The sequence below is a fragment of the Ornithorhynchus anatinus genome, chromosome 10 (genome assembly GCF_004115215.2).
Source record: "Ornithorhynchus anatinus isolate Pmale09 chromosome 10, mOrnAna1.pri.v4, whole genome shotgun sequence".
Lineage (NCBI taxonomy): Eukaryota > Metazoa > Chordata > Mammalia > Monotremata > Ornithorhynchidae > Ornithorhynchus > Ornithorhynchus anatinus.
In genome coordinates, this window is record NC_041737.1 from 40666363 (window position 1) to 40682319 (window position 15957).

The following is a 15957-nucleotide window of genomic DNA, read 5'->3' on the forward strand; positions in this document are numbered from 1 at the left end:
TCTTCTCCCTCCCGCAGAAGCTTTTCTGTTCCCTTCCACCAGCACACCTCTTCCTTTGGGTGGGACGGCAGCAGAACAGGCACAATTTCCAAAGGGTCAGGGCAACTGCCATTTCAGTTTCCATGCCCTGTAGGAGGAGAGGAGTGCATCCAGGTAGTGGGGTGGAGGGGTGGGGGAAGGGTACTCATTTTGATTTTTCAGAAACATTATCTCTCTCTTTAGTCAGGACTCCTAGGTTCAGCTAATGCCTCAGATTCCAATAAATGCTATCATTTTATATGTTTGAGAATATAGCTTCTTACCTAAATGCATTAGCCAGCCTCTACCTGAATGCTTTAAGGAAGAGGAAATGTTCTCCAGCAGAGGATTATTAAAATCAACTTCGTGATTATTGAAATCACGAAGTTGACTCCAAACAACCTTGCACAGTATATAATCATCACTTGTGAACTTCCCCTGTGAATTAAGAAGAAAATCATTAGGCCACTGGCTGTGTACTGGCAACAATCGCTCACTCAGCCAAGCACAACCTGTCTGAAGGGCGTGAATAGGTCTTGACGCTGAAGTAAAACCATTGCATAAAAATATCATCAGGACAGCAGCCTGGTGGGATATTATAGTTGAATGATTCTAGTGTTTTAGAAATTGCAACTTTAGTTTATAAAGCAAAACAAGCCCCCTACTTGTAGAAGTCTGTGATAAGCCAGAGTGTTGTAGCAATTGTATTTTTTTTTCTTTTTTTTTTAACCAAGCTGTACTGCCAGGGACAGTGCTGTAGCTAGGAGAAGGCACTAAATCCTGCTGTTTGCTCTGCCCCATTATTTTCTGCACTTGGTGTCAGAACTGGAAATACCTTCAAATAGAAATTTATACAGTAGCATTAAATAACTTCAAACTCAATGTGTTTCTTCAAGGATGAACTAACAGTTCGTATATAGTCTGTACTTAATAGCCAACCAGAAATATATTGAAGAGTGGAAGGGCAAGAGATGTCTTCTATAGTTCCCCTCCTCAAACTGAAAGTTTTAATGCACCTCCACCACCACAACCTCTGAAAACTTGTGTTAAACACATTGCATTTTATGGTTTAATTTTTCTGAGAGCTGTATTGATCAAAACTATTTTGGCAGCTGAAACCCGAACAACAGAATAATGTCCGACTTCCTACATGCAGCCAAATAATAGCCTGGTGGAGTAAATGAAAAGCAAGACAAAGAGGGCCTAAGAGAGCACATAAAATGTAGTATTACAGAATATTAAATCCACCACAGATAGCCAGTAGCATATGAACAAAATTAAAATAGACAGTCTGAAGCTGCAAGCTGGGAAACATTAATTCGTTTCCCACTAATGTCTCCCTAATGGATAGCTCCATTGCATGATGGGGATTTATTTTTAAATAATGTTATTTCACCACTAAATGACCTTCCTGTCTGGTTCAATTTCCATATGGAATGAGAATGCTGGTCAGAAAGAATTTCCCAAGAAAGACTGAAACTTTTGTAGATGATGCCCCTCAGAATAGATGCCCTGCTTAGATCACGGAGTGCAAAATTCATCTTCATAGAAGCATGTGGCAGAGGTTCAGCTCCAACATATATATTTCTGAAGCTGATGACGGAAGATCTCTGAGACTGCACTGGCCTTTGATTAATTGCTCGACCATATTTCAAGTGTCCATGGTGCAAATAAAAGCTCTGAGAAGTGGCACTTCTTTTGAAGGAGAAGGTAGGGTTATGGCACTTGGGAAAGAGCTCAGAAAAATCATAGCAACAGATTTATAAAGATAACTGATATGCTGTGGCAGAAGAGGTGTTCCGTTGAGGTACTGGAGGGTAAAGAAACATATTGGTAACAAGATCTCTTTTGTTTCCTGTTTCAGATAGTTAACCGAATAATGTTTCTAAACTGATAGCTTGCCCGTAAGACCCAAGTCCCATTGATGATTTTTCCCCAATCCAATGGGCTGCTCCACACCCTCATCTAGAAAAACAAGGGTTACCTGGAAAATTGGCTTCTGAACCCTAAAGATTCATAACCTTTTACCCATGCCCTACCCCCATCTTCATCTCTTCAGTCCTGATCCAATTTTCCACTCAATAATTCTGTTACACATGAACCAGGACTGACTTAATTACCTATCTGGATATGTGAATTATCCTAATAATGATAATACCATTTGTTAAGCACTTATTGTGTGACAGCCACTATATTAAGTGCTGACACAAATATAGTGGTATTTGTTATGCACTTACTATGTGTCAGGTACTGCACAGACTCTGGGGGGATACAAGTGCATTAGGTTGGACAGATTCATTCTTTCATTCATTCAATCGTATCTATTGAGTGCCTACTGTGTGCAGAGCATTGTACTAAGCTCTTGGAATGTATAATTTGGCAACAGATAGAGACAATCCCTGCCCAACAATGGACTTACGGTCAAAAAGGGGGAGACAGACAACAAAACAAAACTAGTAGTCAGGCATCAATACCATCAAGATAAATAGAATCATAGATATATATACACATCATTAATAAAATAGAGAAATAAATAATATATACAAATATACACAAGTGCTGTGGGGAGGGGAAGGGAGTAGAGCAGAGGGAGGGAGTAGGGGGAAAGGGGATGGGAGGGGGTGGAGGGAAAGGGAAGGCTCAGTCTGGGAAGGCATCATCGGAGTTGGTGGGCCCAGTCCTCCCACCCCAATCAAAAGTGGACCCCGATCGGATCCTGACTTGGGCCTGGCAGAATCCTAAAAAACTCATCTAATAATAATAATTATGGTATTTGTTAAGCACTTACTCTGTGCCAGGGACTGTACTACACGATGGGGTGGATACAAGCAAATCGGACTGGACACGGTCCCTGTCCTGCATAGGACTCCCAGTTCATTTTATAGACGAGGTAATTGAGACACAGACAAGAGAAGTGACTTGCCCAAGGCCACACAGCAGAGCTGGAATTAGAACCCATGATCTTCTGACTCCCAGGTCCGTGCTCTATCCACTATGCCATGCTGCTTCCCTGTCTCTTGTGATCCAAGATGTCTTGTCACCTCATTATAATGGGGCTACGTGGTGAACTACTAGAATCTTGATTAGCCCCTGTGACTTCAAAAACTCACTGGACAACACTGTGACTTTACTGATGGCTTCCACATTTTCCACTGTAAATATTCTGGGCAGACTCGCATTCTGTGTTGTTGGGAATTGTGTTGCCATTATGTGAGATGAATCCAAATCATAATAATGTTGGTATTTGTTAAGCGCTTACTATGTGCAGAGAACTGTTCTAAGCGCTGAGGGAGATACAGAGTAATCAGGTCGTCCCACGTGAGGCTCACTGTTAATCCCCATTTTTACAGATGAGGTAACTGAGGCACAGAGAAGTTAAGTGACTTGCCCACAGTCCCACAGCTGACAAGTGGCAGATCCAGGAGTGGAACCCATGACCTCTGACTCCGAAGGCCAAGCTCTTTCCACTGAGCCACGCTGCTTCCCCTAATCATGATTTCCAGGTTCAATGGGATGATGCTAATTCAAAAATTCCTTGCAAAAGGCTCTGATATCTGGATTAGAAGACCTGCTTTTTTTTGGAATGATGTTGGAGCACAGTACATCCAATTAATAACCTGATGAAAACACCCATCTAAGCCTGTGCCCACATTTTCAATTTTGTCACATTACTGCTTTGGGATCCCAGAGTTCTGTTGGCTTGGTGAGTGATTATGCTGCGGTCAGAGGAAAATATCTGAGAAGCAGAGAAGGAAGAATGTTTTCTACTCTCTGTTCTGGGTGCTCAATCAGTGGATGTGTCTCCTGATACTTTGGCTTTCCTCTCTCTCCATAAGCACTGGGTTGTAGCTATTACACGAGGAGAGGGAGAAGGCCAGATTGGACCCTAAATTAAATCCCCCAACCGAGCTGTGGATTAAGAATTACCATCACCTACCTTCAGGACCCATCACCACATTTATGGCCAAGTTTGATGCCTTTTCACAAATCTCCTCTCAGCCCCATCCCCTGCACTGATCTTTTGAAATCACCCCACTTACATTTGTGTCCTACTAATCTGACCTTTCTCGTTCACATAAACTAAAGTCACTTAACTTCTCTGTGCCTCAGATTCCTCATCTATGTAATGGGAAGGAGAGTAGCAGTGTGGCCTAACTGAAAGAACACGGGCCTGGTAGTCAGAGGATCTGAGTTCTAATTCCAGCTCTGCCATATATATGGTGTGTGACCTTGGGGAAGTCAATTATCTGTGCCTCAGTAAAATGGGAATTCAATTCCTGGGTTCCTTCCTATTTCATTCATTAATTCAATAGTATTTATTGAGCACTTACTACGTGCAGAACACTGTACTAAGCGCTTGGAATGTACAATTCGGCAACAGATAGAGACAACCCCTGCCCAGTGATAGGCTCACAGTCTAATCGGGGGAGACAGATGGCAGAGCAAAACAGAACAAAACAAAAACAAGACATTATCATGATAAATGGAATCAAGGGGATGTACACCTCATTGACAAAATAAATAGGGTAATAAAAAATATATTCAAATGAGCACAGTGCTGAGGGGAGGGGAAGGGGGAGGTGGAGGAACAGAGGGAAAGGGGGCTTAGCTGAGGGGAGGTGAAGGAGAAAGGGGGAGGAGCAGAGGGAAAGGGGGCTTAGCTGAGGGGAGGTGAAGGAGGAAGGGGGAGGAGCAGAGGGGGAGCAGTAGGTGCAGAGGCAAAAGAAGGTAGCTCAGACTGGGAAGGCCTCTCGGAGGAGGTGAGCTCTCAGTAGGGCTTTGAAGAGGAGAAGAGAGTTAGGTTGATGGTTATTTAAACTGTGAGTCGCTTGTGGGACCTGATTATCTTCTATCTAGACTGGTGCTTAGTATAGTGCTTGACACATAGTAAGCACTTAACAAATATCACAATTATTATTATTATGGGGATTCAATACCTCCTCTCCCTCCTGCTTAGATTGTGAACACCATGTGGGACAGGGTTTGTGTTTGATCTGACTGTATTTGATCTACTTCAGCACTTAGTACAGTGGTTTTTTTAATAACACTTCATAAGCACTTACTATTTGTCAGTCACTGTACTAGGCTCTAGACACAGTCTTAATCCCTATTTTACAGATGAGGTAACTGAGGCACAGAGAAATGGAGTGACTTGCCCAAGATCACACAGCAGACAAGTAGCAGAGACAGGATTAGAACCCAGGAACTCTGACTACCAACCACATGCGTTTCCCACTAGGTTGTGCAGCCTGGCCCAAGTGGTTAGCACTTGGTTAAAGTGGTTAGCAAATACCACAACTATTATTATGAAGAGAAAAGAAGCGGAAATCCAGGGAAGCTATCTACTCTTCAGACTCATCCTTCCCCACTCTGTCTCAATGAAGGCTTTAATACTGTGCTTTTGAGGGCAGTCCATTTGATTTGTTAGTTCTTTTAAAACTGGGTAAAAATTCCTCTATGAGATTTTGGGCCATTTTCAAAATGAAAATGACTCAACTGGCAGTATAGAGTGTGTGGTCATTGTTAGGACAGGTTATTTACTGAGCTGCTACAAATATTACATAACGGCTCACAAAAATGATACTGTGTTTGGTATTTGACACTGGCAACAAAAGTAATTTAGCCTTACTACTGAAATTACAAAACCCTCTACTGCACCAGGTCCCTTGGCATTTCAGTCGATGATGCCTGATGGGAAGTATGCTGCTTATATTGGCTGACCTTGTTTTTATGAGACTGATACACTGGGCTCTGATTCAAAGGCTCCTTCTCTCTTGAGGACTAGAAGAGTTGAAGGAAGGGAGGAAAATGGGGAGTTAAAGACTATTCCCCCCCACACCACAAAAAAGCATTTAATCTGGATTATGCCAACCCTGACAACCCCTGAAACAGGCAGTTCTTAGCCCTAGCATATCTAACTTTGCTATTTTAGTTCTGTAAATACAAAAACATTCACATTTTAGGTATATAAACACTTTAGATCAACAACTAGCAGTCGTAGAGTACTCGGCCAATAGGCTGCTCTTTCATAGGAATATCTGACTATCACTCTGACGAAAATGGCAATGACGCTGTTGCATAGTCAAAATCACTGTAAATTTAAAATAAAAAAATAAGAAATCACTGAAGGCCCTTACATCTTTTTCATTACATATTAAGCACTGACCCCTCATTTTGAGCAGTCTATATCATGTCTGAGGTTTCTATGAGATCTAAATCGAGCCCAGACTGAGCAGGCTATAGTCTAGATGATGATATCCAAGAAGTTCATGTCAGAGAGAGCAGCTGTGGTCAGGGTCAGGTAGGTCAAAAGTTTTATGGGGACAGTCTCAATTCTAGTTCAGCCTGCAAAAATCCAGGACTGCCTCAGAAAACTGAGACACCTGGTCAGCTCAAGCTCATCGGTTTTTTTAATGGTATTTGTTAAGTGATTACTATGTACCAATACTGCACTGAGGTCTGAAGAAGGTACAAGCTAATCAGGTTGGGCATAATCCATGTCCCACCTGAGGCTCACCATCTTAATCCCCATTTTACAGATGAGGTAATCAGGCACAGAGAAATTAAGTGACTCGCCCAAGGTCACCCAGAGGACAAGTGGCAGAGCCGGGTTCAGCATCCTCCTCCCTCTGACTCCCCGTTCTGTGCTCTACCCATTAGGCCGTGCTGTGCCTCCTTTCTGCCTGTTCGTGACTGCATGGATATGGAGAAGACTAAGGAGTTGGGGTGAGTGAGCGGAAAGTGGAATCTTTTCATATGTTGTTGAAATCTATAGAGCTCACTATGGTTTTTATGAACTAGGAAATTGAATTTTAAAAGTTTTGAAAAACGCATAATTTTCTTGCTACAATAAGATCCCTTCTAAAATGTACTCTTGGGTTACCCTAATAGTATTTGGGGTCAGAAGGAGGTTGTAGGAGAGGAAACCTTTGTTACACTTGGAAAATTACCCTGTGGGGTTTTGGTTTTGTTTCCTGATAATGATTCCAATAAAATCCCATTGCTTTGGGAACCTTAGTGTCAAGCAAGGTCTTGAAGAGTAGAACTAAACTAATTTTAAATGTAAAACTGGAAGCGATAACTTAATATTTCACAACATCCACCATTTTAGAAATGTGTTTTATGCCTTGGAGGAAATAATATTCATCGAGACTAATGTGCTGATGAATGTGATAAAGTCAGGGTTAATCCTGGATCAAATATTCATTTCCAAGTGCTAATCTTTGGGATGAAAGGCATAGCAGATGGAAATGTCCATGTCTTAGCCATTCAAGGTTTGTTTCACCGCAAATGCCTGGGCGACAGACACAGAAAACAGATCATACTGGACTAATCAATTAGAAATCAATCAATTAGTAGATTTTGTCCAGTACTTACCCTGTGCAGAGCACTGCACTAAGCACTTGCAAGAGTAAAGTAGCTACAATCCTTGTTCTTGAGAAGCTTACAATATACCAGAGCTGAGTTGGAGTGAAGACTTCAGGAAGATAATGACACCAAGAGGGAGGAATACAAATGTTGCCAGGCAGAGTGGATAGCAAATGCAACAGTGTAGCAAGGGACAATTTGTATACACACACAATGTGGGAAGGTTGTTGGTCAGACGTATTCACTAACCAATTAAGAGATCACTCTGTTGTGTTTTCTTAGACCCCAAAGATTTCTGTGTGCTTATCCATCTATCTAAGTGAACTATCAACATTATCATCTCCCTGAATATTGACTAAGGACCTGTTGTGTGACTAAACCTGTAACAAGCACTGGGAAGACATATTGAAGAAGTAGAACACTTGATCCTTGCTTTAGGGGACTTCCTACTTCATAAGATCCTTGAGGGCCAGAATCGTGTCTCTTTATTATATTCTCTCAAGTGTTTAGTACAGAGCTCTGCATAGAGTAAACACTCAGTAAATACCATTGGTTATAATCCAAGGGGAAAAATAAGCCAACTGAAAATATGGAATTTAAACTAGTTAAGCATGTAAAAACTCCTCTTTCCATTTCTTTATTATATGCCATTAATGGAAAAAAAAGAACAATAATGGTATTTGTTAGGCACTTACTATGTGCCAAGCACTGTTCTAAGCACTGGGGTAGATATAAGATTATCAGGTTGTCCCACATGGGGCTCACAGTCTTAATCACCATTTCACAGATGAAGTAACTGAGGCACCGAGAAGTTAAGTGACTTGCCCAAAGTCACACAGCAGACAAGTGGTGAGCCGGGATTAGAACATACAGCCTCTGACTCCCAAACCCGTGCTGCTTCCACTAAACCATACTGCTTCCCCAAATAAACAATAATAATTATTATGGTACTAGTTATGTGCTTAATATGTACCAAGCTTGGCTTTAAGTGCTGGAGTAGATACAAGTTAATAATAATAATAATAATGATAATGTTGGTATTTGTTAAGCGCTTACTATGTGCCGAGCCCTGTTCTAAGCGCTGGGGTAGACATAGGGGAATCAGGTTGTCCCACGTGGGGCTCACAGTCTTAATCCCCATTTTACAGATGAGGGAACTGAGGCACAGAGAAGTTAAGTGACTTGCCCGCAGTCACACAGCCAACAAGTGGCAGAGCTGGGATTTGAACTCATGAGCCCTGACTCCAAAGCCCGTGCTCTTTTCCACTGAGCCACGCTGCTTCTCTGCCACGCTGCTTCTCAGTTAATCAGGTTGGACAAAATCCCTGTCCTGCACTGGGCTCACACTCTTAATTCCAATTTTTTACAGATGAGGTATCTGAGGCACAGAGAAGTTTAGTGACTTGCGCAAGGTCACACAGCAGATGTGTGGCAGAGTCAGGATTAGAATTTAGGACCTTCTGTCTCCTAAGCCCGTGCTGTATTCACCAAGCCACGCTGCTTCTCCTGCTTATCCTATAAGTAGGACATTAGTAATGTTTACTAATTCTGTTGTAGTATAGTCTCCCAAGCACTTAGTTCATTACTCTTCACACAGCAAGAGTTCAATAAATATGATTGATTGATTGATTGATAAATGCTAAGGTGTCTGAGGGGATAGTACGGTAACTGACTGGATAGGTGGAATAATAATCCGGGAATGCCTCCAGAAGGAAGCAGCTCTTTAAAAAGCTCACACCTTCCTTTTTGTTACTCTATCTCCCATGTCCCCAGCTTATGCCTTTCCCTAGTCTACCTCCCATGTCAGAATTCTAGCTAATTCTGCTCTTTTCCTAGAAACTTCCAACTCTCTGGCACTTAATGTGAGACTGACCTTCCTGATAGCCAGGAAACTTTCTTTCATCTCTTCTGGGGAACTGTACTGAAATCCAGACTGCCAAGACATCACCTAGAAATGAATACACACCAGCGAAATAAAAATCCCTTTTCCAAGAGCGAGAAGATTCTAATGCAAAAAATCATTTCATAAGTGTAGAAGTATACACGTATTCAGTTTGCCTTTGGTCTTCTGGGTGATTTGTAATATGCAGGAGAAACTAGGTTTATTCAATAATTAAAAAAATACACCACCAAGACAAAAATCTCAAAAAGATGAATTACTTTGTGCATGTTTAATCACATCAGCCTGGAGGCCAGTGTTTCCGAAGTGGAACCTATGTGGTGTGGGCTCTTGATTCAGGATACGTAAATTTTCCCCAAACATGTAAATCTCCTAGGGTTATAAAATAGGGTTTAGTATTTGAGCTTTCTCGCTACTGAATCATATATGTTAAGGATCTGTTGCCATTTAGAAAATACCTGTAAAATAATAATAATGGGATTTGTTAAGTGCTTACTGTCAGGCACTGAACTAAGTGCTTGGGTGGATACAAGCAAATTGAGTTGTACAAAGTCCTTGTCCCACATGGAGCTCACAATCTCAGTCCCCATTTTACATATGAGGTAATTGAGGTACAGAGGAGATGAATGACTTGCCCAGGGAAACACAGCAGATATGTGGCAAAGGCAAGATTAGAATCCAGGTCCTTCTGACTCTCAGACCTGAGCTCTATCCACTAGGCCATGCTGATAAAGCAATATTTGATTTGATTTTGTGTCACTTGGTTTCCAAAGATAAAACTCCTTTACCTGCTGAATGGATTGTTCTTGATGAGAAAACCAATAACTGCCCAATAATATTATATCTTCTGATGACATCCTTTGCTAAAGTGCTTAGTACAGTGGAAGCACTGTACAGGGCACAGTGCTCTGCATATGGTAAGCACTCCATAAATCCCACTGATTGATTGATTGATTGATTGATTGAAATACCTAAAAGAACAGGGCTCCCAAATAGCAAAAGGTCCCTATTTAGAATGGAAAAAAAAATTTGATTTTAAATAAATAATGTGTGTGATGAGTTGTGGAATAAAAGTCATGTGACATTGGAGTAGGTGACTTTATCAATCACTTGTATTTATTGAATGTTATTTTATGTTATTTATTGAATGTTATTTTATTTATTGAATGTTTACTGTGTGCAGAGCACTGTACTAAGCACTTGGAGAGTATCAATCAATTGCATGTATTGAGTGCTTACTGTGTACAGAGCACTGTATTAAAAACTTGGGAGAATACAATATCGCTGATTAGGTAGACACGTTCCCTGCCCACAGTAAGCTTACGATGTTTACCAGGGCTGGACAGATTTCTTGGAACAGCTTGAGTAAATTTTCGGGATGTTACCTGTCAAAGGAAAAGCCTGGAACAAGAATGTCAGATTTATTTATTTATTTATTTATTTATTTATTTATTTATTTATTTATTTATTTATTTATTTGAAAATAAATAGGAGAAATGAAGAGATCAGTGAAGAAAATATAACCAAAGATCAAATTGCAGATAAGTGGGGAAGAGAAAGGAAAATCCATTATGTCCCAAACAAATTCCAAAAAATTTAGAAGGGCTCTACTTTACATGAGAAACAAGTATAGAGAAAAAAATGACATAGAAAAGGAGAATTTCCTCAAATTTCCTAAAATATTCCACTACCACTATCTGTTTCCTCCATCCCCTGCATCCAGATTTATTATAAATTTGCAGTTTGCTTCCTGACTTAGACAGGCCCAGCAGGAAACATTCATTTGGGCTACAATCATCAGAAATAGAGACACTGACTTGAAATAGAGGCTTGTTGTGAGCACCTGTTAGTCAGCCATGACTTGTCGCTCACCTGTGTAGAAATTGGATATGAGATAAAATATTGCGGAAGATGCTTGGCATAGTGGATAGAACACAGGCTTGGGAGTCAGAAGGTCATGGGTTCTAGTCCCAGCACCGCCACTTGTCTGCAGTGTGACCTTGGGCAAGCCACTTCACTTTTCTGTGCCTCGGATATCTCATCTCGTAAAATGGGGCGTGGGGTTGAGACTGTGAGTCCTACATGAGACAGGAGCTGTGTCCAACTTGATTTGCCTGCTAGTACAGTCCCTGGCACATAGTAAGTGCTTAAGTAATACTATTACTTTTTTTTTTACTGGAAGTCAGTGGTCTTACACTTTACATAAACTCTGCCAGAAGCAGCTGGACAAAATTCCAGCAAATATGTTGGGAATCTTTTTGAGTTTTTCCTTTGGATTTCTGGTGTTTTGGAGTTCTTTTATTATTTTCTCTTCTCCACCCTTCCTGTGTCTCCTCCATCTATCTTTGCATAAACTTTCCTCTCTGCTCCTCCCCTCCAGCTGGGTGGCAGATACTTTAGCACATCTCCAAGAGGCATTCACCAACTAAGTCCTCATTTCTTCTTCTCCCACTTCCATCTGTGTTAACCTTGCACTTGGATTTGCACCCTTCATTCACCGCTTCTTCAGCCCCACAACACTTATGTACATATCTGTAATTTATTTATTCACATTAACATCTGTCTCTGCCTCTAAACTGTAAGCTCATTGTAGGAAGGGAACACATCTACTGACTCTGTTATTATACTGTATTCTCCCAAGCACTTAGTACACTGCTTTTCACACAGCAAGAACTCAATAGTTTTCACTGATTGGACATGATCGATTGTAGAGGGGGGAAACCACTCAACCATGTGGGAGTCATCCAGAACTGATACTTGGAGTACCTAGGAAACTCAAGGAAACTGTCCTCTCCAATGCTTCTGTTCAAGGGTGGAGTGGTTGCTACAGCAATCAAAGCTGCAGAAACGTTCTGGGCATGTCACTCCCCTTCTTAAAAACCTCCAGTGGTTGCCTATCAACCTCAGACCAAAACAAAAACTTCTCACTCTAGGCTTCAAGGCTCTCCGTCACCTTGCCCCTTCCTACCTCTCCTTCCTTCTCTCTTTCTACTGCCCACCCGGCAGGCTCCCGCTCCTCTGCCGCCCACCTCCTCACCATTCCCTGTTCTCGCCTATCCCGCTGTCGACCCCCAGCCCTCATCATCCTGCTGTCCTGGAATGCCCTCCCTCCTCACCTCCTCCAAACTAACTCTCTTCCCCTCTTCAAAGCCCTACTGAGAGCTCACCTCCTCCAAGAGGCCTTCCCAGACTGAGCTTCCTCTTTTCCCTCTGCTGCCTCTCTGCCCCCCCTTCACCTCCCCTCAGCTAAGTCCCCTTTCCCCCCCCCTTTCCCTCTGCTCCTCCCCCTCTCCCTTCCCTTCCCCTCAGCACTGTGCTCGTCCACTCATTTGTATATATTTTTATTACCTTATTTATTTTGTTAATGAGATGTACATCCCCTCGATTCTATTTGTTGTTATTGTTTTTGTCTGTCTCCCCCGATTAGACTGTAAGCCTGTCAATGGGCAGGGATTGTCTCTACCTGTTGCCAAATTGTACATTCCAAGCGCTTAGTACAGTGCTCTGCACATAGTAAGCGCTCAATAAATACTATTGAATGAATGAATGAGGGATTAGTTGAATAAAAGATGATAAGAAACTCATTCCTCATTCCACTTCCATTATGCTTTTGAAGAGGGCACGGAAGAGGAATGAATGGTTTATGAATCGGAACAAATCACTGCCCTTCTTCTCAAATGCCTTAGTGGTTACTTCTATTAAAGGCCAGGGGAATTTCTGAGATCTGGATTGGCTCATCCTATATCAATGTAGACATGCCCATTTGTGACCTCAGTTTCCATTTAGCTGAGTTTCCGATTAGCTTGCTCTCTGCACTGAGCAAGGACTGATTCAGAACACCAGAATAATGCTGTGGTGTGTCAAACACCTGGTTCCCAGTGAGCGATGAATAGAAAAAGAAGCACAGAGCCACCCATTCATTGAAAAAACTAACAAAGATGAAGACTTAGTCCTGGTTATCTTTCATCAAGCCAGGGGAAAATTTAATTCTGCATCTTGAGCTTGGAGAGATATCTCCTGGCACGCATTTTCTCACTTGCCAGCCTCCATTAAACAACAAAAGATGGGACAAAATAACTTGGTGCAGTCTTTAGCCTTATTGTCCCTGGAAGAATTATCTCTGGGAATAACATTTCAGAGTCTAGAAGAGTAGCTTGTTAGGTCTGAAACAGTCATAAAACTGTAATATAATTGGAAATGTCAAAACTGCTGAATTTCTGGATTTAGGAAATAGCTGGGTTTGGGGCACGTCATCATCCCCATCATGTCTATGTCGATCAGATGGTATTTACTGAGCATTTATTGTGTATAAAATTGGTTCTTCTTTGTGGGAAGGGCATGTGTCTGTTGTTATATTGTACTCTCCCATGCACCTAGTAGAGTGCTCTATACACAAGTAAGCACTCAATAAATATGACTGACTGACTAGAAACATCCCCTACCCACCAGGAGTCTACAGGATTTCCTCACAATAAACACTCAATGAGTACTATTGACTGAAACAGTAATAATGATAATAATAATAATAAATAGAGCAGAAATCCCAGATTTAGAAGAACCAGAATCACAGAAGCTGTTGTTCTTATTACCTGTTCTGAAAATTGCTCCTCAAATTGGGTCGTGGGGTCTGAAGACTGGGGAGCTTTCGAAGTGAAGAAAGCCTTGGGATGGTGTGGCCAAGTTTCTTACAAAAAACAAGAGGCTCTGGGGAAAGACGAGAAAGACAAGGGCTTTATAGTCAGAGGACCTGGGTTCTAAATGCAGCTCCTCCAATTGTCTGCTTTGTGAACTTGGGCAAGTCACTTCATTTCTCTGTGACTCAGTTCCCCACCTGCAAAATGGGTATTCAATACCTGATCTCCTTCATACTTAGACTTAACTCCATGGGGGACCTAATTATTTTATATCTATCCCAGCACTTAGTAGAGTGCTCAACACAGAAAGAGCACTTAACCAATACTGCAGTTATCATTATTATTTGGGAGCAGGGTGGGATTTTTATAGATGTAAAAAATTGAAGTTGCTGTGGGATCAGAGATTCATTCATTCGATCGTATTTATTGAGTGCTCACTGTGTGCAGAGCACTGTACTAAGCACTTAGAATGTACAATTCAGCAACAGATAAAGGCAATCCCTGCCCAACAATGGGCTCATCACAGTTTTGCTTATGATTGCCTTATCAGTTAATGTCAGGTCTCTGGTTTCTCTGCAGGTGAGGTTATAGCTTTTCTCTGCTATATCACCATCCGTCCAGTCCTCTCTTGCCACTTTAAGATATCCCACCACCCTTATAATGGTAGCTCCCAGCCCCCTTTCAGGCCCTCATAAGCCAGGCAATCACTTCACTGGATTTCGCTAAAAGGGAAAATGCTCTAAATGGTACCAATCCTGCCATAATATCTGTAGGATGTTTTTAGGCTTCTGAAGAATAATAACTGCAGGATTTGTTAAGCACTTCCTATATTCCCAAACAGTGGGGTAGGCACAAGATTATCAGGTCATATAGAGTCCCTACCCCACACGGGGTTCATAGTATAAGGGAGAATGGAGAGCTGCTATTGAATCCCATTTTGCAAATGAAGAAACTGAGGCAAAGAGATGATAAGTGATTCACCCCAAAGTCACTAGATGGAAAAGTGGAGGAGTTAGGATTAGTAGGGAATCAGCATGGTTTAGTGGGAAGAGTTTAGGCCTGGAAGTTCTAATTCCGGCTCTGCCACTTGCTTGCTTTGTGACCTTGGGCAAGTCATTTAACATCTGTGGGCCTCAGTTTCCTCAACTGTAAAATGGGGATTTAATTCCTGTTTTTCTTCTTACTTAGACTGTGAACCCCGTGTGGGACAAGGAATGTGTTTGACCTGATTAACTTGTATCTAACCCAGTGCTTAGAACAATTCTTGACATCTAGTAAGCACTTAATAAATACCAATTAAACAAATAAGCAACAAACAAACAAAAACCTAGATCCTCTGATTCCCACACCATGCTTTTTCTGCAAATCAGGTTGGTGCAATGCTGCATGGATGCGGTGCAATGCTGCATGGAGGCAGACGCTGGATGAAATGACCCCTTGATACCTTTTCCGTATTAAAAAAAGAAAAGAAAAGAATGTAATTAATCTAAAGGATTATCAGATATGGAACAAGTTATCACATTTAAATACAACTTTAAACAAAGGAAAAAATGTACCTTAAGATATAACAATGATGATTTAGACTTCAATTTTGGAAAATTTACTTCATTTAATCACAAGAACATGAATCTACTGGCCAATTACATTTTTGAAAAGAAGATATAGCTATTCTGTTCTGCAAGGTTAATTAGAACTCATCTCATGCTACCTTTCTCTGAAACTCACTTTAATAAGCAACAATTATTTCTTTATTCTATCTCTTTATGCCAGAATTGAAATGAGCTTAGCTCATCAGTTGGTGTCAAATATCTTATTTCCCTGACTTCTCATAAATTAGGCATCATATTTATTACATATCATTTTTCAATAATAAATGCAATCTTTTAAACTCAATTAAAATAATGCTTCTGGCCAAATAAGTAACAAAAATGTACATAAATAAAACATTAGAAGGAAGCACATATACATGCATTAAAGGCATGAAAATGCAATGTCCGACTGACAGTTTTTCTCAAGGAAGAGCGTTTTCTAAAAAAC